This window comes from Epinephelus moara, chromosome 23 (assembly GCF_006386435.1).
Source record: "Epinephelus moara isolate mb chromosome 23, YSFRI_EMoa_1.0, whole genome shotgun sequence".
Classification (NCBI taxonomy): Eukaryota; Metazoa; Chordata; class Actinopteri; order Perciformes; family Serranidae; genus Epinephelus; species Epinephelus moara.
Genome location: NC_065528.1, coordinates 18549738 through 18576655, shown reverse-complemented (window position 1 = coordinate 18576655; position 26918 = coordinate 18549738). Strand labels below are relative to the sequence as shown.

Here is a 26918-nt window from a genome sequence, read left to right as displayed (position 1 = left end):
CCACGCTCTGTTTCCTCCTCCCTCTTATAGAATATATGCATTTTTAAAAACCCTCCCACACACACACAGACACACTCAGTGAGAGTGAAAAACGCTGCATGAATGGTTAACCTCTACACACACGAGTCATGAGAGGGAAAGAGATGAGGAGACAGATATTTAGAGGAGTCTGAGACGAGATGTGGCATGGATGAAGGGATTGAGGGTGAAGAAGAGGGCTGGAGAGGAATAAAAGGAAAAAAAGTTAGAACATAAACAGACAATTGAGCGTTCAAAGACACAGACATGAACCTTCAGCTACACATGTAAGCACAGAGTGTCTATTAGAGCACGCATGCAAGACACAAATGGCTCTGTATATCCAACACACACACACACACACACACAGAATGAAACATGAATAAATGATTTTCATGCACTGACAAAACCACCACGAGCCAAGACGCTCTCACACACATGCACTCAATGTGTGCTCACATGCCGGCAGCACACGCAGTACACAACGCGTACACACGTGCACGCACAATTAAATGACATGCATATTTTCATGCAGGCAGCATGCAATGACACGGACATGGACACACATGCAGAGACACATGCTTCTCCTGTGCTTACTGACATGAGAGGTGTTTCAGCATTACACACACATACACGCTTGTCACAGTCACATACACTACACACTGAACTGCACTGCATAACAGTGTAGGTCTACAGCAGTGGTTCCCAATTGGTGGGTCGCGATCCAGAAGTGGATCACAGGTTAATTCTGAATGGACCACAAGCGACTTGAAAATGTGTCAAGTTTGTAAAGAACACACTTTATTTTGAAGTACAGCAATTTTCCAGCACAGAGCTTTTATTTTGAAGTGCTGTAGAGTGAGTGACTAACAGACAGCAAACTAGCTCGATGACATGGCCAAACACAAGCATGATGCTGAATATATTAAACTGTGTGTGTTCTGCCATTCAGGCATTTCCCTCTTTTTGGCGCCCTCTTTGGCAGTTTATTGAATTGCGCAGACTTCCCAACAGGAAGTCCCATCGACAGGAGGTCTTACCAACAGGAATGGTGCGTTCGTTTTGTACTTGGAGGTCGGAAGTCGGAAGGGGGAATGACGTCACCTCCGAGTTGACAACAGTTTTTGCATTCTAGTTGACAACGGACAGGGACGCCCGCAAGAAAGCCTTTGTTGCCCTTGCACTTTCGGAGTATAGACAGCTTCATAACCATCATGCACTCCAACTGATGAACGCTGCAGATGAGGCTGACCTAATGTAAAACAAATAAGATAAAATTGCTATAAACAGTACTTTAGCAGAGTGTTTACTCACTATGTATGTGACCGGGCAGCCATCTTGAATTCGTAAGTCGGGGTTTATGCGGTTGCTCCAAGTTTCCGAGTTGGAAATCCGATCTCAGGGTGCGTTCAAGTTTAAACTTCTGACTGGGAACTGGGAATTTCCGACCTCCGAGTACAAAACCAACGCACCAGAAGTCCTACCCACAGGAAGTTTTAAAGCCTAGGTAGGCCTCAGGCCTCAGTATCATACCATTCCAGCCATCAGAGAGTTGTCTGCTGCGATCTTTTGTTTCGCCCCGGAAAGCATTGACTGTAAGCTCAAATCCCTTTGTTACCATCTCAGCAACCAGTATTTGTGAGACCTTTTTGAGTTCATTGTTGGAGGAAGTGTATTTTGAGTTTGTTTGTAACCATGTGTTTAATTCAGCCATGTTGATTTGTCACTGTTAAGCATTTAGCTCTCATGCTGTGAACCACTTAATATATACTGTGAAAATAATCCTCCTGTGGTATCTCTTGGTTTCCTTTTTGGTTTATTCTCTACATTGTCTTAACTATGATTTCACCATGCTAACAGCGATAATGCTAAAGATGCTGATGCTAACAGTGCTAATGCTAAAGATGCTAATGTTAACACTGTTCATGTTAACCAAGCAAATGCTAGCAATTTTCATAGTAATAACACTAATTATGCTAATGCTAATTATGCTAAGCTAACCATGCCTGTGCAGATACCTTCCCTTTGTATAGACCTTTCAGCAATTACAATATACTTTTTGTTATTTCAGTTTCGCTCAGTGTTCACAAAGTTGAGTTGGCAATAATTAAAAGAGCTTGAATGCTACATCCTGACTTTAAGTTTGGCCTGCTGTCAAATTGTGGTTGCTACACCTCAAGGAGAACAGTATAGTGTGGACCTTGAACTAATTATTTAAGGAGAAATCTGAACCCTGTGGCTGGACCAGTCAGGAATTGGTCTACAGTATATTTGCACTACTTTTTGTACACATTGTTAAATCCACAATTATGAAATTTGGGCCATAATAAGTATAGACAGCTGGTGAAAATATCGACAAAAAACCTTGTTTGCAAATATGCGGCCTCAGCACTTTCTCATCATTGGACACATTTGAATTCACAACCATAAAAATGCTGTTAACTTGTTACATTAATGATGTCATATTTTAAAGAATATTTTGAGTTTATTATGAGAACTTGGAAGTGAGACGGAGCGGGGAGTGAGACGGAGGATGCACTGTGACTCGAGGCTCAAGCTAACGCTGCAGCCTTGAGACTTGAGCTCCGGTTAGCAGAAGGCTTAACTATTACAAGGAGAAGTATTTTGCACTTTGAGCCCCATTTCTGGGTTGTTTATGATGAAATAGAGTGGCTAAGACTAAAATTGTGACGATTGCTGCTTTTCGGGGAATTCGGCTTTCCCCTGCCTGGCTTAACAGTGCTACCTATGGTGGCCGGTGGCGGATTGCTACCAACGGACAATAAGGCTCCTTAGACAAATTGTCAAATAAATCATCATGGAAACCACAGTTTGCTATGATTTTTATGTCAGAACATCAACGAACACCACTGACCACTCGTTACATGGCCATAGGCAGCACTGTTAAGCCGGGCAGGGGCAAACCAAATTCTCTGAAAAGGAGCAATCGTCACTATTTTGGTCTTAGCCACTCTATTTCATCATAAACAACCCAGAAATGGGGCTCAAAGTGCAAAATACCGGACTTCTCCTTTAAGACATTATTTTTCCAACTAAAAATGTTTTCTCCAACTCTGAAACATTTCGCTGATATTGACACATGTTGTATTTTGTTTATTGCCAGACTCTCTTTTAGACTTTCTTTTTAATAAGTCTATTTCCCTTTTTGGGTTGCTTTGCAGTGCAGGCAGTTGATGCCAACTCTGGAGTAGCGACTTAATCTGCAGGACTCTCCATCGCTGAATCAGTCTTTCAACAAAGGGGCGTGCACGTGCAAATAGGAACGCCCTCTCTCTCACATACAGGTAAGCTATTCAAAAGTTTCTTTCGACCTGAATTAAATAATTATAACAAATATTACAAAAATGTTTCTAAAATCAGCGGGAAAGTTTTACGTCTAAATTTAGTGGTGCAGAACATGTGGCTAAACGGTTGGCTTGTTTACAGCCTGTCTGATCACCTGACTGCTCTTGTTTCTCACCCTGTTCCCAGATCAGCCTTTGCTTTACTGAGTAAAGTAAGACGCTATCATTAACACACAGAAATGATAGCTAGGCATTAATAAACAGCGTCATCCTTTAGGAGAATATGTCCTACTTAGTATTGCTCTGCCTCACATTTATTATCGCTCCCTCCATTCACATCCAGGCTCTCACTCTGTGCTGAGGCAGCAGCAGCTTAAGTGCCTTGCTCAAGGGCACGGTGACAGTAGCTGGCGAGGGAATGGAGAGTGGTTTTCATTCATTAGTTTGGTAGCCTTCCAGTGAAAACCGCACACCTTTAGGCAACCGCTGCCCCTGATATATATTTAAGTGCAGACTGCCTTCAGCAACACACACACACACACACACAAGCACACACACACAGGGCAGCATGGCCACACACCATGTGTACGAGCCAGATTTGGCTCCGTCCTCATGTCTGCCATACGGTTGATTCCTCCCTGCTGTGCACACCCTGCAGGCCAAACACACAGCTTTCCCTGTGTGTGTGTGTGTGTGTGTATGTGTGTGTGTGAAGTCGGAGAGAGAGAGTTTGGAAAAGAAAGAGGTAAATATGAAGCCAAAGAGAGAAGAGAGAAGACCGACACATATTTTACCACAAAGCCTGTAACAGTTTAAGAGTGAAAACAATTTTTTTAAACACAAAAATTGTTTTGTTTTCAGTCTTGAACTGTTACAGTAATATAATTTTTCGTTGTTTGATAAATTCACCAGTATACACTACATTAATTTTAGATTATTGGACATGTTTTGTACTTTGGGTGAAAGAGATAGATTTTCTTTCTCGGCGTGTGATTTAATGGAACAGCTTTTCTGTGATTTTGATCTTGGGAAATTGAAATTGAATATTGCAGCAGAAAATCAACCTTCAAAGATAATTTAAGGCTGAGATTCCTTTTTAATAAGCATGAGAGATTTTAACAAGACTCATGTAGCTTCGACAGATGACTGGGAAATGGGTTGTAATGACACTAATTTTCAAACAGATTTTTAAAAAATTTGAAACTACATTTTTCTGCATTTATGACTTCCATTTGACAATATTCCTAAACCAATGAAAAAGTCCCCTCTTTAAAAATGAAGGGACAAAGAAGATACTTGTTAATGGTTGCTCAGACATTATTCCGTGTCCAGCTGTCTCAGAGACCTCTCATTTTGATGCCACCATAGCCAGTCACACAGCACAGGTGTTGTTATTAACCTGTATTTATGTTGGTTTGTTGTTGTTATGTCTGGTGACTTTGGCAGCACAAACCAGTCATTTGATCGATGAATTGCAGGAGTTTCCGTTGGCCTTGCTTAACCAGTGGCAGCTGCAATCAAATCATAATACCAAAGACAATTAAATATGTCACTGAGAACTGCTAAATGTGAAATATTGAAGCACAACACAGGTGCAGAACAGGATGGGACAGTTTCACCTTTCAGTTTCTGCGCTTACATGCACACTAACATTCCACTATTATTTCAAATATGACAATATTCTGAATACGGGTCATTTGACGGCATATTCTGTTTCAATATTCCAGATTAGGCCTTATTCCAAATGTAATATTTTCCAGTAAAGACACGTGGGATATGCCGATAGGTGTCTATAGGGATATGTGTCTCAGTTGGGGTTTTTACCACAGTCTGCAACACATGGGCAGATTATAGGCCCTGACACACCATTGGCCCTTGTCGGCGCTAGTCTGCTTTTTTTCTGCCAATTCAACATGTTAAATGGGTGTTGGGGAATGTGGTGCCTGTTGGTGAATGAAATTACTCTAATTCAGTTGATCTCAGTGCAGGAGAGGAGAAACAGAAGTGAGGAAAGTAAACAAAGAGCTTAAGTCTAGAGGGTATAAATCCAAGACAAACTTGTTACATAAGGTAAGATTATTTTCCTTTAGCTATTGTGCTCTCAAGCAGAAACGTTTTGTGATGGTTTGTGTTATGGTAAACATGCTCTGTTCTTTTAACATTGTCTTGTGTTTTTAATGTGCTAACTGGCTAAGTAGCATCCAGATGACTTTCTGGTTTCCCTTTTTGAATGAGGATTATAGACTACTGCCATCTGCTGGTATGGAGAAATGTTTCCTCTCATGCAAACACGAAACGTACATGCTGGTTTGCCAGTGACTGTAGTCTTTGTGGTGGGTTCATGTGCAAGTTTTAAGCCAAGACACTGGCAATGTTAGGCAACGCAACGGGGTGCTTTTTTCGCTGATAGCTCTCTGAAGTCGGTTTGGTTTGTCTGGGCCTTATGAGATAAAGGGCCCCTGGGCACAGATATGCAAAAGGCCCCAGCACCTCTCCTACATGACTTTGTGGTGGTTTTGCCTCTTTGTTGTTGTTTTGAGTCTCTTGAGGCAGCTGTGTGTCTAGGTAATTCGGTGTTTCCTCATGGTTGTCCATTTTTTATGTCTTCTTGGAGTCAATTTGTGTCTCTTTAAAGTAATTTCTGTCTTTTTTTGGCAGTTTTGTGTGTCTTTGTGGTCTTTTTGTGTCTTTTGTGGTGGTTTTGGTGTCTTGTTTGGTCGTTTTGCATCTCCTTGTTGTCTTTTTGTGTCTTTTTAGAGTCATTTCTGTCTTTTTCTGGTCGTTTTGTGTGTCTTTGTAGTCATTTTGTGTCCTTTTTGGTGTTGTGGCTCTTGGGGTCATTTAGTCTTTTTGGTTGTTCTGTGGCTTTTAGGTTGTTTTGCATCTCCTTGTCATCTTTTTGTGTGTCTAATTTCTGTCTTTCTTTTGCGCACTTGTGTCTTTTTAGTCAATTTGTGTCTTCTTTAGGGGTTTTTGTTTTGGTTTTTTTGGTTGTTTTGTGTTGCTTTGTGGTTGTTTCGCATCTCTTTGTGGTCTTTTTGTGTTTTATAGTGGTCATTTTGAAGTCTCTTCCTGGTCAGCGGGTGTTAATTAGAGTGACATATTGCAGGTGAAGGCTGGGGGGGGACCCTAACACTGGCCCCTGGGACTGTGCCTGGTAGGCCTGTGGTAGAGATGCATGCCCAAGAGAAAAGCCCACATTTCTGGTTGGAAGGAAAAACAAACCTGCTTTTGAACATTCTGAAAGACTTGGATATCAACAAGTTTTTAGATATGCACAATTATCACAACACCAACCTTTTGAAGAGGGTGGTGGATGGACTAAATTGATGTTTTACATTAATGGGAGTTATACAGCTGCATGTAAACGGGGATAAATAAATAAAAATCGTAACATTTTGTGCATGTGAACGTGTAGTTGGATAACTTTTCAAAGACAACCTGGAAACACAGGTGTAAATGCACATTGTGTTCACATGTAAACAGCATTTTCGGACTTAAACTCAATTAGATTTACCTGCCTCAGTTTCGACATGACCTGTGTGGAGGCATTGACAGGTGAAGAGCCAGTATGGACCTTTATAAACAGCTATACATTATGTATTTCATTCACACATCTTGCCTAATACAGTAGAGCATACATTAAAGTGTTTTTTAAATATATGCAGATCCCTGTGTAGGCAAAAAAGCCAGTGAGACATGAGAGAAAGATTGAGAAAGCAAAATCAAGATGCTAAGATACACAAATGTAGGAGAGAGGGAGAAGAAAGGAGGAAGAAAGAAAGAGGGAGTGAGGGTGGATAGACAGCAGTCTCTGTGAACCTGCATAGACAAGCTCAGTCAGGCTGCTTTGGTGCGAGAGAGGGAGAGAAAGCAAGGATGTTTTGACAGCTCGGAGCCATCACAGCAGCAGAAGGCAGGGTGTGTGTGTGTGTGTGTGTGTGTGTGTGGGTGCAGGTGTTTGTGTGTCTGTGCACGTACTGTATTTGTGTGTGCGTGTGTGTCTGCATGCACACAAAAGACTAAAGGCAGAGACAGACAGTGACGTTTCTTCTGATTCAGAGACAAAGAGGAAAAAAGGAAGTCTAGCACAGAGCCTGGATGAAGGACAAATAATAAAAAAAATATGATGTGAGACTGTATCTGTGTGTGGCGTATAAATGTTGGTGTATACATATTGATATGTGTCAGGGCGCCTGCCACCAGGTCCCATCATGCATCATTCTGGTCACGACAAGTAAGACCTCCTCATTAGAGGGGCGTTGATGAGCGCACAATGGGTCCAGATTGTTTCTAAGGTATTTTTCCACATTATTTCCTCTCCTTTCTCATCACTGCAAAGACACAGAACAAGCATCTCCATCAGCCTCGCCCTGCTTCACCTTCACACAGCTCCACACAGTCACACTGGGAGCTGCCCTGAACAAACACAGTCTTCTGCAGCTGCCACTGAGCAGCTCAGGAGCAGTTGGAGGTTGAGGTGTCTTGCTCAAGGGCACCTTGACTTGACTGTATGTTTTTATTTTATGTGAAGGAAGGGAGACACGTTCACATCCTCTGCACTCTCCCAGCCAGTCTGGGGATTTGCACCGCTGACCCTCCAGTCACAAACCTGCTACTCGTGGCTGCTGCCTTTAGGCTACTGTAGCTGCAGGTTGTCTGTAATTGACAACTAATGTTTTGTGACCCGAAAGCTTTAGAGCGTCATGCAACACAACAGCTCTGTGTAAAAATGCTGAGTGACTAAATTAAACTTGTCCTAACCGATCTTTTGACCTCTTGGGGGCTGTGGACACAAGCTGCGAACACACGATATAGCTGCTCAGCAAACAGCCAATATTCACTCTCCTTTTAGCTCTGTTTTTAGTCTCCACCAGCACCAGAGGGAAACATCAGAGAAATATCTGGCTTGTTGGCCACGGTGAGCTGATGATGAGCCCCGGCTGGGATTGTCTCCAAACGGTTCCCAACGTTGAGGTGGTTGTGCCGGCGGCTAGAAGCTAACAGTGCTAACACCACGAACAGTGCTAGCTAACGGGTGCTGACAGAGCTCATGGAGTTAACCTAGGAGGGAACGGGAGGGTGGGTGTTACAAAGAAGTATTTTTTTATGGCTGGAAAGATGGTCTTTTCATAAAACTTGGCTGTCTGCAGTAGAAAGATGCAAATACTTTTAAAATTGGTGCTACATGACTTGCGGATATGACGCCGCATGTGCGACCTACTGGCTGTGGATAAACAGGAAACAGCTGAGGAATTAGCGAACAGCTAGTAGCAAGAGGGAAACACAAACCTGACAGACACTGTAAAGATGAGCAACTGGGGAGACAAGGAATTGCGTGCCCTCCTTGCCCTCGCAAACAAAGAGGCCATTAACCGTCAGATGACGGGAACGGTGAAGAACAGGCCAACTTATGAGAGAATCACCGAAGGACTGACCAGCCGCGGCTTCCCTCCCACGTCACTGTTTACGTCACACGCTGAGCTACACGTTTTGTTACTTGCTCACGCCCCCCATTGCCCCGAAAAAGGCGCATTCTGATGAACAAAAGTAGGTAGGCGGCATTTTGCTGCACTCCCCGATTTTGTTTTTATACTGCCAATGCTGAAAAAAGACTGATTGGGCTTTCCTGCAAATTTGCACAATTCCTATTTAAAAAGGGCTTCAGTTTCTCAGTATTTAAATACCCTTTTAAGCTTTTGCAATGACGCTGTTGCCGTTATCAGCTATAACCACCATATGAGCGCAATTCAGAGCAGCAGCAATTTGCTAGCTGGTGGGATACACACAGGGACTCACATGCACTAACATGCAAATGCAATCGGGCCATTGACCACAACAAAGGCTCCTACACTCCAACACACACACAGGTAGTGTGACTTCATTCTCTGCTCAGGACACCGTTACTCCACTAAATCTTTACATAGCAAATAGTTGTTTGCTGCTATATTAATGCTCTGAATGTCACATACAGACCCTTTAAAGTTCAGTAGAGCTGAGGAGATGTGATAATTCGCTGTAGGTTTGTCACTTCAAGAGAAAATCCTCCAAATACACAGTAGTCATGTGATCCATTGTCGATATAAAGATGTTGATTACAGTCACACCAAGTTCAGGTTTGGCTTCATCCGAGCTACACTGGTCTCTGTAACACACACAACACACACTGTAACATGTGGCAGTTGGTGGAAAATCAAACAATTTCCTCAATTTCCAGAGAAACAGACAAGATTTATCTATCAGATTTGTACAAGACAGCGAGTTTTCTACTGACAGTCTGTCTCATACATTCTCATTGTTTCTCCTGCGCGATTGCCAGACAGCCAATGCACATGAGCAAATAGACAGAGTGTTTGACAAGTGTGTGTGTGTGTGTGTGTGTGTGTGTGTGTGTGTGTGTGTGTGTGTGTGTCAGAGAGAAGATGGTTGTCATTTTAAGAGGCAAAATGATAGGAAGATGGTATGTGGGTGTGTGTGCATGCTTGCATGTGCGTTAACAATGTACCCCCATGTCCCCTGTGTCAAGGCCCGGCTAAATCAAGTCAACCATGCTGTGTGTATGCGTGTGTGTGTGTGTGTGTGCGTGCGTGTATGTGTGTGTGTGCGTGTGTGTGTGTGTCAGGGTGTATGTGCCAGGCCAGATCAATACGAACTAATCAATGGGAGAAGACAGCTAGAAGGACCTTGGGGACGGCAGATACACACCTGGTGTACACACACACAGCCCCTCTTTGTATTCCATCCTCACTTTCTGTCTTTATCTTTCCTCACTCCACCTCCCATGTCTCTTTCTCCACGCCTTTCTCTTTTCCTCTGCTCATCTGTTTTTAAGTCTCTTTCTCGCACCAACACACTAATTATCTCCATCTTTCCTCTTTCGCTCTGTTAAGGCTACCATCAGATATGTCACTGCCTGATTTTCTTGTTCTGTCTCCTTCCCTCCTCTGCGTCTCGTCTCTGTATCCAAACTCAGGTTTATTTTGTTTGTTTGAGTTGTGGCGGCTGGTTGCGTGAGGGACTGAGTTCACGCTTCTCAGGTCAGCGCTGACTTTCCAACCACGACTCAATATTAGGGACACGCTGTGTCCAAATAGCAAACAAACCGGGTACTGCAGGTTGTGTTTTTTTTATAAGTCCGATCACATCTGTCGAAGCAGCAGTGGAAAGATGAGGTATGTGGCGCTCCGTGGTGAGGAAAGTTCAGCTGCTGGCACACGTCTGAGTGCAGCCTTTAGCACATATGCTGCATGTAATGTATGATGCATGCTCAAAATGGCTGTTGGAAAATAAAACACATGTATGGGAGCAAAGGAAGGCTGTGAGGTCTAAATTTCTAAATGTTTTTAGAGGTTTCTTTTGCTTCCGGCTTTATAAATAACTCTGAGTCAGCTAATTTAAGTGTCTTTTCTTTTTTTAAATCAAGTTAAAGGGGTTTTCTTTTGTCTTAAAAACCCTCTTGGAACGACTGCTGTCCAATCCTATGTTAGTAACCGTAACTAGGCACCAGAGGTCTGTGAAGGCTTTAGAACCTGCAAGTTGGACTGTCGGACAAATAACCTTAAGGTCTAGAGAGGGGTGTTGTTTTTTCCACTTCCCTGGAGCCAAAAACACTAGAGTAGAAATGTCAGATATGGATTAAAAAGTGTGGAAGAGCTCACTCACAGCAAAATCCATCAAAAATCAAAAAACTTCTTCTTTGCTCCAAGGTAAAATGCTAACCAACATTAGCTAACCTAGCAGCAGTTGAAAATTATTTATAAGTTACTTATGTTTTAATTTTAAGTTAGGCAGTTATATGCCATTTGAGGCTTTTTGCACTTTAAACAAATTAAAAAGCTGGAGTTTTGCTAGCAGTGGGCTAAAAGCTAAAAGGCTTTCTTAGATAATGAAAGCTATAAGGAGCCATAACTAGGCTAAACGTTAAGCTTAAGATAAAACAACTTATTGAGTTAGCTTGCTGTGCTATAACATTTTTGTATACCCTGTAATTCTTTGTCCTTCATGTAAATTGCCAAGATGTTGAGTACCTTGTTTTTCCATTTACAATACTCAGCCAACAAATCATATTTTGAGTGTGGAAATGTATTTTGTTGTCAGAGTTATAGCTATTGTCAGAGCCGAATTCTCGTGACGTCGCTCTAACAACAATCATGTTAGAGTAGAAAACTGGCAATTTATCGACAAACTTGTTGAATTCTGTTGTCAATTTGAGCCATAACTGTAATGTTTAAAGATATATAGTTAAACACAGTGGTCCGACATGTCTGACATTTCTACTGTGCTTCCTTTATGTAATTTGTTGCTTTGTTATCATATTTGAAAAAACAAATCTGCCGGCACACAAGCTAAACAATGCACTGCTGTAGAGACGCAAAATGTATTTTAGCTACCTAAAAAAATCTATATCCGTGTAAGTGTACCCTACATTTGAATATCTGCTCAGCTTTACCATACACACTAACCAGTCGACGCTGCAGTAGACCAGCTACTCAGTGTTCTGCCGTAAAATGACAGTTTTTGTCAATGGAGTCTGGTGGCTTTGATATAATTTGCAGTTGGAATATATGATCTAACGCAAGGTAAAACGGTGAAAATATTCAAAATATAGCGTACAATTAAACTGATATTGATTTTTTTTTTTTTTTTTTTGGTGGGCTTTTTTAGGTGGTTAGAACCTTACAAATACCTAACTAATTAAGCCAATGTCTGCTTCGCGCCGTTTTATTTTCATGTACGTGACACGAGGATTTTCTACCCGGAAGCTGTTGTAAATAAACATTTTGATTCGGTCTATTATGCCAAAAATTTGCTGTTTTTTCTTTGGAATATCTCTGACTGATATTGTTGAAAACACCACATTGACATGCCGGGTGTGAGAGACAGTGACAGTCTTGAAAGGTGGGACTTCATGAAGGGTCAGTGTTGAGTAACTTGATTTTTTGGATCTGAAAGTGTTAATATATGATAATTCTGAAAAATCTTTTAAAAGGGAATTTAAGAAATGTGAATATGGTTACAGATAGAAAATAAACTTTCTACATAAGGCTGTGAACCATTAACAAATTACAGTAAATCACACACATCCAAACCAAAAACGGGCAGGTGCTGAGCCGAAAACAATGCATACAAAAGAAGATTAAATCAGTTCGCATACTGCAGGGCTCCAATGCTCAGTCGAATTTATTCGAATTTAAGTAACGTTTCGAGTGTCAGGCTCTTCATCAGACTACGTACGGTGTCTTTGAAATTGCTCAATTTAGCATCACCTACTGGAAAAGGTGGAGGTAAGTTACATAAAGTCAGATGATTTTCCGAGTAAAATACTTAAGTGCTTTACATTATTTCAATTCCAACACAAGGTATTCAGTCATGATTTAATTTCACAGTTAGGTATTAAGTTATAAGATTATAAAACCTGTGAAGCCCTTTGTTGCTCCCATACATGCTTCTCTTTAAAACTCAAAAGCTTTCGCTTGATGCAAACTGTAACAATATTTTCCAGCATCAGTCTGTCTCCTTAACCCTGTGCTGTAGACTTCTTACAGATTTTCACACCCATAAGCCAACACAAAAATTTGACCTCATTTTTGCACAAGTGTAAATCTGGCTTTTGCCAAATCCTGAGTTGGCAGTCTGGTTATCAGCAGGCACACCACAGCTCTGGTGGGCGCTCTGGGTCTGAGGCACTTTCAGTTCAATTCACTCAACATGCAAATTGAAACTGTAATTCATTTACTGGCAGATAAGAGCGCTGCTCTGTCTCAATAATGCCTTTATAGATTGAATATTAAATAACCTTTTGATGGGGATTTTCTTATGGTTTGAATGTCCACTCTCTGGGTTAATTGGATTGAACGGAAAGTGACCCGAGTCCCAGCTCAATCAAATTCAGTGCAGGTGTGGACAAGTTCAGACTGACCCTCCTTTTATTCATCAGTATATATCAATTCATTTATATATTTGGTCTGAATGAGAACATGTGAAATGACACAGTTTTCCCTGCAAATATTTGGTGCTCTTGTCTTGTCAGCTTTCTGTTTTATTTTCTGTAGTGTATAACTGCTCAAAAATGCAGGCCAGCTTATTTGTTCCTGTCATTAAAATGAATAATTTCAAAAAGTACAATTTACGTCTGATTTTGACAGTTTCACGTGAGCATGGTCAGGGCTGGAGCCTATCCCAGCTGACATTGGGCGAGAGGCAGGGTTCACCCTGGACAGGTCACCAGACTATCACAGGGCTGACACATAGAGACAGACAACTATTCACACTCACATTCACACCTACGGGCAATATAGAGTCACCAATTAACCTGCATGTCTTTGGACTGTGGGAGGAAGCTGGAGTACCCAAAGAAAACCCACGCTGACACGGAGAGAACATGCAAACTCCACAAAGAGGGGCTCCCCCACTCCAGGTTCGAACCCCCCACCCCAGGTTCGAATCAGGAACCCTCTTGCTGTGAGGCGACAATGCTAACCACTGCACCACTGTGCTGTCTTTTAGTTCATCATTCTACGAAAACAGTGACCAGTACTCCTCGGCGGCTAGCCAGGGCACGGCGTCTTGTTGTCCTGGAGAAAATAGAGAATGTGTTTGGGATAAATAGAGACCTTCCTCGGGGTGAAATGTGTTCTGTATGTATGTATAACTATTGCTTAGCAAATGACAAACTGTACCAGGCTTTTGAGTTTGGTTTTTTGGTGAAACTAGTCCAACACTGAAGGTCTTGTCAGGAATCCAACTTCAGCCCTTTATCTTATGTTCCTTACACCTGCTCTTTTTCTTTCCTCTTACTGTCATCCTCCAAACATTTCTAACATCTCGCCCAGAAAAAGCCCTGAAAATCCTCCTTGTTAACGTGGTGAAATCTCTCTGTTCCGATGCACGGCATTCCCTGTCAAACATGTAATAAAACCCCATTCGACTGTTGCTGCAGTTTTCTGTCTGCCTTTCTGCCCATTCCCCCCTGTTTGAGAAGAGCATGACAAATTTTAAACAGAGTAAAAGAGAAGGAAAAAGTTTCTCTTTATTGATGCTTGAATGACAAGCTGAACTGACAGGAAGGTACAGAGAGCCGGCTGAGAGGCACAGACACCGCTGAGTGTCTACGCACATGCATTATGCACATACACTTTCAATCACACCTGCACAGACAGGAAGACAAGCACACACAAGCGCACCACACCTCCCACGCTACCAAAACACTGTCTCACCTGACAAATTAGAATGGGTGCGAGCCTGCCGGTTTTTGACATTGCAGGTATCTGTCACATTTCTGTCAGTGCTTCACGTGGTTTCACATCAAGACAAAGAAACCCAAAAAGAACCCACATGTCATCTCCTCCTCTCTCCCTCTCTCCCTCTCCCTGTCCGTCCTCTCCTGTCTTTCTCTGCTTGGTACTGTCGAATGAAGCAGGAATATGGAGCAGAAGTCAACATCGCATGCTGCATAATTCTCAGTCTCCCGTTGTAATTGCTGAGGCTTTTATAAAAGATTCAGCAACGACGTCCATGGTTTGGTTGTGAATGAAGCAGGGTCTTATGGTTTCAAATTAAAGATTTAGTGTGTTGTTTTCTCATCCAAACTGCTGGATCCAACATTGATTGAGCGAAATTGCACAGAATGGGTAATGCTGGATAAATGTAGCAATGTTGATTTGAGTAACATGGATCACATAATAGCACAAATATTAAAGCCAAGTCTCTCTATCATGGCTAATACAGATACAATCTCAGGGACCAATACAACTAACATGCAACATAGAGGATGAATTAGTATCTGCATTTGTTGCCTAATGAGCAAAAGGCCTACAGCAGTAAATGACCTGCTAAAATACTAAGCAGGTGAACACCCAGAGGAGCTAATGAGTGAAGGGTTCTCAAGAAGTCTAGAGGCTGGAAAATACAGCAAAGCAGAGCTGGAACAATTATATTTTGATAAGTGATTAATCATTTCGGTCAGTCACCATGTAAAAATGCTTCATATACGTGGTTCTCAAATGTGAGAATTTGCCCTTTTTTCTTTTTTATATCATCGTAAAATTGAATGTCTTTGGATTTTAAGTGTTGACCCCACAAAAAACAAACAACTGGAGAAGTCATTTTGGGCTCACGTAACTTGTGGTGGTGTTTTAAGCCATGCTAGCAGTGTGAGTCAAGGGAAGGCGATGTATGCTGGCCTGCCAATTTGACCCAGACTGAAATATCTCAATAAATGTTTTAATAGATAACAACTCACAGATGGATTGCCTTGAAATTTGGTGCAGACATTCATGGCCCACAGAGGATGAAGTCTACTGACTTTGACTTTTCCTCTTTTCTCAACCATGAGGTTGACTTTTTTAGCTTTTGGTTATATATCTCAACAGCTATTGGATGGACTGTCATGAGATTTGGTGTACACATTCATGTCCCCCTGAGAGTAAACTGTTATAACTTTGGTGACTTTTCATAGCTCCGTCTGGTCAAAATTTTAATTTATCCATACTGTAGTTTATGAACGAATACCTGCAAACCTAAGGACATTCCCATCAGCCCCAGCTGTGCTCTTGTGATTAGCAAATGTTGTTATGCTAACACACTAACCTACACTGATTATCATAAACCAACATATCCTCATAAAATTGTTTCTATGATATCCTACTAATTAGCTCCCCATGAACGATGTAACGTACTTGACATAAAGTTAAGTACTTATCGTGAAGTTACAGAGGTTAGCTTTAGACAAGTAAAGTTACGTAGGTTAGATTTAGGATAAAAAATACGGTGATGACGTACCTTAAAATGACTTAAAGTTCACATGGTTCAGAACATCGGTCTCCTAGGGAAAGTCCTGGTGAAAGTCCCGTGTTTTGTGACCCATCCACCACACCAATCTTCAACCTCATGAGGCTGCTTTCCTCTTTATTCTCGTCAGCACATTGGTTACATGATTGCAGCCTACATGGGTTATACATGAATTACTGGCTCATGAAGAAAACGTACAAACAGTGCATGAGAACAGCCTGCATAAACATTACCAGCTAAAACATTAGCAAGTTAACGTTTTTGTTGTGAGCATGTTAGCATGAGGTTAGCATTGAGCTCAAAGCCCCATTGTGCCTAAGTACAACACCAAAGAGCAAGTAGCATGGCTGTAGACAATTAAGGCCTTCAACACCAGCAGCCAAATATTTTGTCTAATTGTTATTTTTGTCACAAGAACTTTCACACAAAGGGTGAATATTACTCAAAGACAAAAAAATGGCGCAATTTTTTCTTAGCTGTCACATTGTGAATAAAGGAATCAACCAATCACGTTGCACCTGTACTTATGAGGATTAGAAAACAATAGAGTAGCCTGGAAATCTAGACCCAAATCTAGAAAGATTTAGGGTCTGGCTATGAGTAATGCAAATGGCACAACTTGAGGGGCGGCACCAAGCATGCATTTGTAGATATCACTGCACGCAATTGGATAACACCATGACCAATTAGAACAATACACGGGGTGACGTATACGCTTAGCTACCAGCGGAGCTAACTGGTAGATTAGACTCTTGCCGTATCCCGTCAGCAAAACAGCAAAAACGTCCTTCTTGCAAAGGAAAGATTAGAGCGCCGTCTTCTGTACCTCTTTTAGAGAAAAAGCCAAGTCTAACTCGTTCATTGTAGCGGCCAAAGCCGTTTCAAACAACTGGTGTTCATCCGTAGCCATCTTGCAATGTTTACTGACTGATTCCGGACTTCGTCGTCGCAGCGCTGTCGTCATCTGTTTAGCTCGCCTCTGGCCCGCCTATATCAGATACACCGATGTGATTGGTGCAGCTCGGCTCCAATGGCATGGATAATGAGCATCATTACTGATTGCCAGAGTGACTCGCTGAGCAAATTCAAATTGTGCTCTTGTGAGAACTCTGGATTTCCAGGGTAACAATAGAGTGCCCCATGAATTAATCCTAAAACACGAAAATGAAGTAGCATTTTTGCACTCCCGGTTCCCTTGTCTTTATGTTAATTTTTTTTTTTTAATAGGTTTTTGTTAGATGCCTGAAATAAGGTCTGTCGTTTACACAAGCTTAAGAGACTTAAGATACCTCAGAAAATACCCCACTCATGAACTCTTAAGTGTCTATGTGTCTTTAAAAAGGTGGTTGCTAACAAGAGGCTAAATGAGACTACAGAACGTCATCATACCAAGCCATGGCGAAAATGGTGACGTCATGCAACCGTAGTGTAGTTTGTAGCCTAACATAGCAACGTAGCATAGCCTAACTTTAGCTTATTACTTCTGGGGATTGCACTGAGGCTTCAGTAATCTTGAAAGTGCTCTTTATTTGGTGAAAATTATTTTTTTGAACAAAACATGTAAGTATCTTAAACCTTTGTTTAACACAGAGATTATTTTCAACAATAATTAAAAATCTAATGGAAAAATCTCATTGGCTTTTTGACAAGGGAAACAGTGCGACGCTAACTTCCATGTCGGCCTACAGAAAAATGTCATTCCTGGGCCACACTATAGAGGCCAGATCCACTCCATCTGTTCATACCTTTCACAATAAAAGCCCTAGACATATACACTGAGTAAATGTTTTCCCTAATGGAACTCAAATTCACTCAGAGCATTTCGCTAAAAGGATGTTCAATAAAATAGCTTATAGTTATTTAGGCTACACAACTTACCTCAGACAGACTGCCAGATGCTTCTATGGGCCAATAGGATCCTGGTAGTTGTCGCAAATTCGCATCACTGCTGGCAAATCTTTTTCACATCAAAACCTTTTATTGAACAAGTGTTGCAACTCACGCAAATTCGCATCCCTACCACTGTGAATAATTTTGATGCGAAATATTTGCAGGCAAGTATTTCTCATATTTGTCTTTTATTCTTTTATGAGCGTATAAAGGACACAACTTTTAGACTAACTTCCACATGCTGTCTAACTTGCAAAAGAAATACATTTAAAACCTGCCAACATTTTTTACCTGATGAAGGTCCAGTTACCAAAACATTGCAATACATTTATTATTTTTGCAAGTTAGACAGCGTGTGGGAGTTTGTCTACAAGTTGTGTCCTGCTCGTCCCTCTGCTGTGCACCTAAACTACTCATAAAGTAAACAAAAAAGCAACCATCAGATTGTGTTCAGATAATATGTTGGTAAAAACGAGAAAGGGTTGAAGAAGGAGAGCCATGTTGGGTATACTGCAGTTAAAACCACAAACACCATCTCTTGCAGGGATTGTTCATAGAGACAGAACTAATTGTAATCCACCTACTTCTTCTTCTTCTTCAGAGGAAAGTCATCAATAATTAATCGCTTAGGGGTTGGATGATGTCACTGTTCCTGCTTTGCTGCAAAGTTCGACTTCCTGAAATGGAAAGAATTATTTCTGACCTTCGCCTAAATTCTTACCTTTGTAGAAAAGCAGCTCATTACTTTGTGAGGAATGTGCAGCAGAGGTGTGTGCGTGCCTGGTGTCCAACTGAAAATAATTAGCTGGTCTGTTGGGCAGCGCAGTCTGTGCGAGGCAGACGCAGGATTTTTGCATAAACTTTTAATGTGTGTGTGGGGGTATGTGAATCATGTGCCAACCATTGTTGAATTTTAGGCAGATTTCTGTATTTTGGCAGAGTTTGGTATGTGTGTGTGTGTGTGTGTGTGTGTGTGTGTGTGTGTGTGTGTGTGTGCCCAGACGGTATTTTAACATGGCTAGCCGACTTTTAGCAGCCCACAGTTAAACAGTGACTCACAGATTCCTCTGTCTCTCTCCTTCTCTTTCTCACCAACCTCGTCTGTCTCTCCCTCGATTCTTTTTCCTTTCTCTCCTTTTTTCTTGCCTGGTTTTCTCTCTGTCTTTCTCTGCCTCACCGCCCCCTCTCTTCTTCTCTCTCCAGGTTGGGTGCAGACCATAACAGACTTCAGGACAGAGGTGCTTTTTCCTCTGCTCCTTCCCCCGTCTGTTCTCCGACTGTTCCAGACGTAAACTCAGTAAGTTACAATAAGAACACACAATGTTCCCACTCTGAATTGTTTCAAGACAATATATAACTCTTAGCATGATTATAATGGTGTTTTTATAGTTGTATGTGAAGGGAAAATTTATATCACCCAGTGTTTTTATGTGGTTTCATATCCCAAAGGACTCATAGAATCTAATCACTCACTTATACAGACAAAAAGGTACAGTGTCGTCCTTAAGTTCAACCCAGACAGGGTCCTCCCACATCCTTAAAAAGTCTTAAAAAGTATTGAATTCTTGAATCTAAAAATAAGGCCTTAATTGGTATTAAAATGTCCCAAATCAGTCTTTCAAAAGTCTTATTGTGATGCAGATGAAGATAGTGGAACCAGCAATACTCATAAGCCCCGTTTCCACCAAACACTTTCGGTATGGTACCTTTGGAACCAAAAGTAACTTCACACATGGTACCTAGACCCTTGTGTTTCCACGGCAAACAGCACCCTTAAATGTGGGCGGGGTTGTTGTCACTCACTGCTCCGTCCAGTACTCACTGTATTTCAGTCTGCACCTCGAGGTTGCCCGCCAACTTTTTTAAGAACAAAATAAAACAGGCTGCAGTGAGAGTCTCTCTCCATGGGATAATTAAAAATAATGGGTTTGTGCATTTAGTCCTTCTCAGGCAAGCTCGGGGGTTTAGTGTTGCTGTAGCCCACAGGAATGATGCTCCACTATGTTTTTTTTTCTCCAAGTGAGTATTTTAAACGCTTGAAGATTCTCTCATTACTAAAAGTGTATGTCATCCAAAAGAGGCAATAAAAACTAAAGTAATGGTCAAAGTTGTCACAGTGAAGTTTAAGGTGTGCTCATGGATTCACGTCGTCACCTCATGCATCGAGTAACATTACAAGTTAACGTTCCACCTTAAAAGTCACCAGCAGTCGGCCCAGTGAATGAAGTTATTTTTCTCAGACTCCAGCTGCTGTGAGAGGCAGCAAAACATCCTTTCATTTTATAGTTACAGTTTACTAATAAAACTCTCCACAGTATGAACAGTGGNAAGCTGCCAATATCTGAACGTAAGAAGCTGCAGTAAGAGTATTTTCAGGTACTTTTATAGTACTTTTCTATGAAAAATGATTCAAACTGATTAGTCGACTACTAAAATAGTCACCAATTATTTTAATAGTCGATTAGTCATCGATTAGTCGACTAATCGTGGCAGCCCTAGTTCACAGCTCCACCTTTTAGTACCAGATCTGTGTGCTAGGTACCCCAACAGAGGGGGGACCAAAAATGGGGACGGTACAGAACGGTTCCATTGGTACCATCCACAACTTTTCACAGTGGAAACGAAAAGAAAAGTGTATTGAACTGAAACAGGGCTATATTTTTATTCTGGCTGGAATGCTCAGAGCAGATGATCCACTGTCTTCTGGTGCAAGGCAGTGCATATGAGGCTTGGTGTGTTTTATGCCAAAAGTTTTTTAAACCCGGAGCGTTGGAAATCAAAGCAATGGACGCCCACATGCAGGTTGATACCCTTTTTCCACTAAAATTAGCATGTGTATGTAGGTTATGTTTACCTGTGAAAGAATAGGCAAAAAAACATAGGTTGAAAATAGGCAATAGACTCCTTTCCCATTGCCAGAAGACTGGAGCCGTGTACACAGCTCTGCAGTAGATGAGTATGCAGACTAAATTTTGAATGATGTTGGAGCGATGCCTGGACGAAGACGGATACTATTTTGTGACGTCCTGTCATTGCATCGCACCGACAAAGGGGCCAAAATTAATGGGTCCACGCAGATGTTGTATGTGTATCAGTGCCGATTGAAAGTGATGGGAGCTGGAGCCAATAAATACCCATGACTACTGCAGAGTCATTTATCCCAGGAGTATATGCCAATTTAACCTTTCAGATAAATAAAAAGCCAAATGTTTGTAGGTGTTAGTGGTTGTTTTGTGCAATGGGACAGGGGCTTAAGAAGCTCACTGCCATGAGACGAAAAGTTATGTTTAATGTTACAACATTTGAGCAAATTCCTCCTTTTTTTCTCTTCAGTTTTGGTTATTGTAACATGGATTTTAAATTTCATTCTGAGCGGCATTAAAAAGTCTTAAAACTAACATCTTAGATCTAACTTGCCTTAAGCTGTAGGAACCCTGCCTGAACTATCCCTTCAACTGTCCAGCTTTGATTGGTTAAGAAAAGCCAAAAAAAGGAACCATAATAGGGATTTAAGTTCCCCTCCTATACATAATCAGGAAATACAGTACACACACATGTACGAGCGCTCGAATGCGGAAGGTCGTTTCAACATTAGAGACGCCCAAATCAAAAGCAACGCCAAATGTTCTTGACTGGAGCTGCTGATAAAAGTTTCCTGACACACACACACAGCCCCTGAGGGCCCCTGGGACTTCAAAGAGCCGTCTACTGTACCTCAGCGACACCTCAACACCAGGTGCCGCAGAGAGGAGGAAGGAGGGGCGGTGGAGGGTGGAAATGGAAATGGCGAGAGGGGGGAGAAGGAGAAAGAGGAGAGAGACAGGGACGGAGCGGGAGAACATGAAAGGAGGGAGAAAGGGAGAAAGTTGGAGGTGGGAGGACGGGGTGAAGAGGTAGAGAAAGAGGGATGATGAGAATGGGAAGTAGGAAGGAGGAGATGAAGAGACGGGAAAGTGTCAAAATTAGGAATAAATAAGTTGAGAGGAAAAAGGGACGAGGATAAAAGCCCACCAACAGACAGGCAGAGACCTAAAACAGGCCAGAAAGTCAGACAGTCAGACAGACAGACAGACAGACAGACAGACAGACAGACAGACAGACAACGTAGCAGACAGAGAGATGTGGGGGAGGGCAATAACACTCTGCTGCTAATACCCCTGCTGCTTTGTTGTGAAGAACCCCAGTTCCCCTTTTAATGGTGAATGATTCCTTTAATGATAGCAGTAAAACACACTCACTCTCTCTCTCTCTCTCTCTCTCTCACACACACCCACACACACACACACACACACACACACACACACTGCTGTTCCTCTCAGCCTGACAGGAAATGTGGTTCAGAGCACAACGCGACAAGTCACAGTTCAACTTTTACAACTCACGGGCCCAGCGCGCACTCTCACACACACACACACACCAAAGTTCAAATGCAAAAGCAGCATTTATAGCATGAAACGGTTTTGTTACACACGTTAGTGACCTATATGGGGCAGAAATGTGGGCCTTTGTCTAATTTGGGTGCCGGTAAGCTATTTGAATTAACTTGTTTAGAAGCTGTCAATCATGCAGACAGGCAGGATGTGTGGGTTTGAAGAGAGAAATTGCACTGAGAGCGAGATATATTCTCAACATAAAGCCATTTGGTGAGCGCTTTGATCCAAGCTGCCTTACAGTGCAGCGAGTGCACACATTTTTGCATGGCTGCCACAGTGAAACCTTTGAGTCGCACAGGAAAAAAAAATGAACCCCTGAACCTGGCAGTGTTAGTGCCTTCCTCAGTCTGTTGCGGAATTCATCCACACAGCTTTCAATCTCATCTTCTTTTTGATTTCTCTGCATGAGCCATGTGGAGGAATCGTGTGAGAACGTTGTGTTTAATTTGGTGGTCGGACATCCTGTTAAGTATGTGAACTTTTGCACATTTGAGCATCTCCACAACAGACTGTGTCTTAAAGGAATAGTTTGACATTTTGGGAAATATCAGCTGTTTTGCTAAGAGTTAGATATGAGACCTTTTCTTACCCGATTTTTAGGCTGTACGACTCATTTTATATTCTGACCAAATTTCAGCTTCTTAGAGCATTGTTTGCCATGCAGTGTACAGGGGGAAGCAGGGACGTTTACAGCCTGATCGAGTGCTCTTGAGTCGGCTGTTGGATGATCCAATGAATTTCTGACATGTCTGAAATCTTGGTCGGCTGCCGTCAGTCTCTTGCACAGTTGAAACAGAGCCACAGGTTGATTCTCCAAGACTGATAACGTTTTATCAATCAGAATCAAAACTTGGACTGACCCATTTTGGCAGAAATTGACTTTTAAACTCTTTTTGGCACCTCTGTCTGTACGTTATTGTTAGCCGTACCTCCACAAACAAAGTTGTACCTGCTTTAAAACTAATCTGTACTAGCATAACAACCAGAATGGTCCACAGGGACCAACAGGCCTTTTTATTTGCTATTTTACACGAAAAATGTGAGGACTCAGGTCATGGCTTGACAATCAGAACGTACAGTGTGAGCACTGGCTTTACATCCCAGAGGATTTACTCCTACAGTACGAGCTGGAATTAACTAAAATATTCCTAAATTAGGGTGAAATTATACAATGTATGCCCAGCTTTAGACAGAAAGATCGATACCATTCTTATGTATGTACGGTTAATATGAAGCTACAGTACGCAGCTTGTTAGCTTAGCTTAGCATAAAGGCTAGCATGGGGAAACAGCTAGCCTGTCTCTGTCCAAATGTTTAAAAAAAAAAACTATCTTGTTTGTTTAACTGTTCAAAAACTGAAGCGTTAAACACAAGAAGTTGTGTTTTTTCGGGGCGTTCTGTGCTTCAGTATTTCTTGTCCAGTCACTTCGTAGAGTTTTGTCATTACAGCCATTTTACTACACAACCAGTGCTTGTACAGATTTAACAAACGAGCTATAACGTGCTAATTAGCGTGCTAGAAGGCAGATTTTTTTAACTTCTGGGCAGAGTCAGGCTAGCTGTTTCCCCCCTGCTTTCAGTCTTCATGCTAAGCTAAGCTAACCAGCTCCTAGCTCAAACTTTATATTGTAAGGAGGGTTTGAAAGTCGGCATTACGTGTTTAAAATACAAAATATAAGCGAGTGTATTCTGCTATAGTTACAGTTTAAATTGGTGTTATTCTGAATGTAGTTAGTCTTTAAAAATAACTTGCTTAAAAGGATTACTTGTTCCACTGTGGCCTAACTAAATGCGGTGCAAGCAAGCCTCAGTTTGATTGTATTGTTTTCTACTGCAATGTTCTACCTGGCTGCGAGCAACGCGTTTTTAGCTGAGCTTTTGTCAGACGCCCTGTTTCTGTTTATTCCTGGTGCTCACTTTGAAAGCTTGATGGTGCACAAGAAAGGGCTGATTCATGAAGCTGAGATGAGGAGCTATTGACACAACACCTCGTTTTACCAAAAGCTTAAATCAGGTGGCAGCTGACCTGAGGGGCGTCACCAGGGAGCTTTAGGTTTCTAGTAAATGACCACCACTAATAACAACCTACTTACTGTTGGCTATATTATTTGTCATTTCCAGTAAATATCCAATATGAAAAAATATGTTTTCTGTCTAAAAATGTTCCCATAGAGAAAGCTGGCAAGTATTGGTTCGTCTTTTAAGTGGTTATGTCTCTGGTCGAGCGCACAGCTGATGGGCCTACATGGTTTGTTTACATGTTACATGACCTAACAGAATATTAAACGGATTCAGTGTGGACAGAGAGTGCTGTTCGCTTGCTTTTAGGACATGGTATAAAATTCATATGAGGCATGTATTTCTCATAAACAGATGTTTAAAAAAAAGTGTGGACAGTGCACCTGCCACATGAGAGTGGCAGAGGAGATGCGCAACCAGGACACTGTAGAGTGATTTGGCATGAAAATATGAGCTCAGCAAGACGATTTTGTAGCAGGATATTCAAAAAGTATTTAGAATATGTTACTTTTACTAGTTACATTTTAGGGTATTTAAATTGTCTAACAGTTTCTTTAAGTGGATTGGAAACTGAAATGTTGTGCTTGAATCTGAAAACAACAAATCATTCAGATGGAATATCCAAACACTGAGCTTCATCTGCAGGAGAGTGGTCTTACTGGGTGTAACTTTGTCAAACTGTTACAAAAGGGAAGCAGAACTGTGCTAAAGAGGAGTCAGTATGGAAGTGTAAAATTACAAAATGTTCCGTGCTCTCGTGCTCAAAGTCTTTTTCAAACACAAATGAGCTTTCGGAGATTGCAGATGATCTCATTGTGCGACAGAAGTAAGGGTAGCACCTGTGTTCAGCTCTTAGTCCACAGTTCTTTTCATGCGATGCAAAGCTACCTTGCACTGTATACAATGGAGTGATATATCATGCTCTGTAACCACGTAACGCCGTACAGCCAGCAGCGAGCTTAATTCACACTCAGCTCTCTCTATTCAAAATGCAAATTGAGACCGCAACTTATACAATAAGGGACGAGTTTGCATTCCCCTCACAGATTGTTTCATCGGAAAAAGAGCTTCAGCATTTGAGAATTGGTGCTTCACAGGTGGCCCGCACCACCTCTAGAGGCTCACAGACGAGGCAAGGTGACCTGACGTGAAAACCTGACAACCCTCCACCCTGCTGATGCATCCTTGAGCAAGACACTGAATCCCCGGTAGCTCCAGCAGTGGGGTTCTGGAGCTGAGCCCGACCTCTGACCTCCCTCTGGAGGGTGGCAGACAAAAAGAGATTTTCCCTATGGGGATTAATAAAGTATCACATTATCATGTGAATGCGGCTGATTGTATCTTTGTCAGGCTACATTTCAGCCCGCGGACCTTTCTGTAGAGACGCGTGATGTGACCTTGTCACGGCAAGTCTCCTGTATCTGTTGGGAAAGGTTCGCGCTGTGGACCCAAATGTCAAGTGATAAAGAAACAATCGGCGACGTTGTACGCCTCCCACCTCTCTTTTCATTTATCGGTATTCAAGCTCCAATTTATTACAACGTCACACCTCTTTCCTTTTGAGTTCACATCTATTGCTTTGTTGCTTTGCAGCAGCATTCAGGACTCGACTAAATGCACAACAATACTCCAGTGTAGGAAAAATACATAAGCATTCACTGTTGAGACTCCACATATTATTCTTTCTGTGCTTCCCAAACGCTTTCTCAGATGTTTCTGGGATAAAGCGGCACAAAATGTCAAAGCCGAATCTTTCACATCTCCAGTCCGCACTCGTTGCAGTGTTATTGCACAAGACCAAAGGCCGGCGAGAGCAAACTTAAGAAACAGCAAACACTGACATTCTCTCTTTCTGTGTGTCCTCTTTCTTTCCGTCCCTCTCTGTCCCTGTGGTCAACAATCCCTCCGCTGGCCTTTATCCCCAAATCCCCATGGACAGAGAGTCAGGAGAGGGAGAATGCTTAAATGCTTTGAATGATGGTGTGGAATGCTAAAATGTGTGTGTGTGTGTGTGTGTGTGTGTGGTTGTAGGAGGTTGGGGGGAGGCAAGGAGCAGTGGGTGGGGTGGTGGGGGTGCAGGGTGAGGGTGGGGGTCTCCTGCCTGGTCTAGGATCTGGTATGCGTGACTGAACAAGAGGAGGAGAAAGAGAGGAAAAGACGGGGGGAAAAAATCCCCCACCAAAACCTGCCTTCCTAACTTCTAAAGACAGACAATGGCTACTGACTGGTCTGGCAACCCTCTGTGTGTGTGTGTGTGTGTGTGCGTGTGTGTCACTTCGCACACAGGACACGTCCTGATGGAAAGCAGAAAGGGGGGAAATCTGCTCTAACCAACTTTAGATCTCATTACTCCGCACATGCAGCCACACAGACGCAGCTCTGCCACATGTGAAATAAAACACTGCAAAAATAAACTACAACTAACACCCCCCCCCCCCCCCCCCTCCCCCTCTACCAACACAAA

The 26918-nt window shown here is 42.1% G+C and overlaps 1 protein-coding gene across 1 annotated transcript in view; it reads left to right on the top strand.

Moving 5' to 3' along the window:
* Positions 1-26918, top strand: part of wnt5b (wingless-type MMTV integration site family, member 5b) — a 137471-nt gene that overhangs the window by 53499 nt on the left and 57054 nt on the right. Inside the window, exons 2-3 of the mRNA XM_050036019.1 lie at positions 3201-3323; positions 19206-19299. The gene's annotated coding sequence lies outside the window, so the exon portion shown is untranslated. The remainder of the gene's footprint in view (positions 1-3200; positions 3324-19205; positions 19300-26918) is intronic.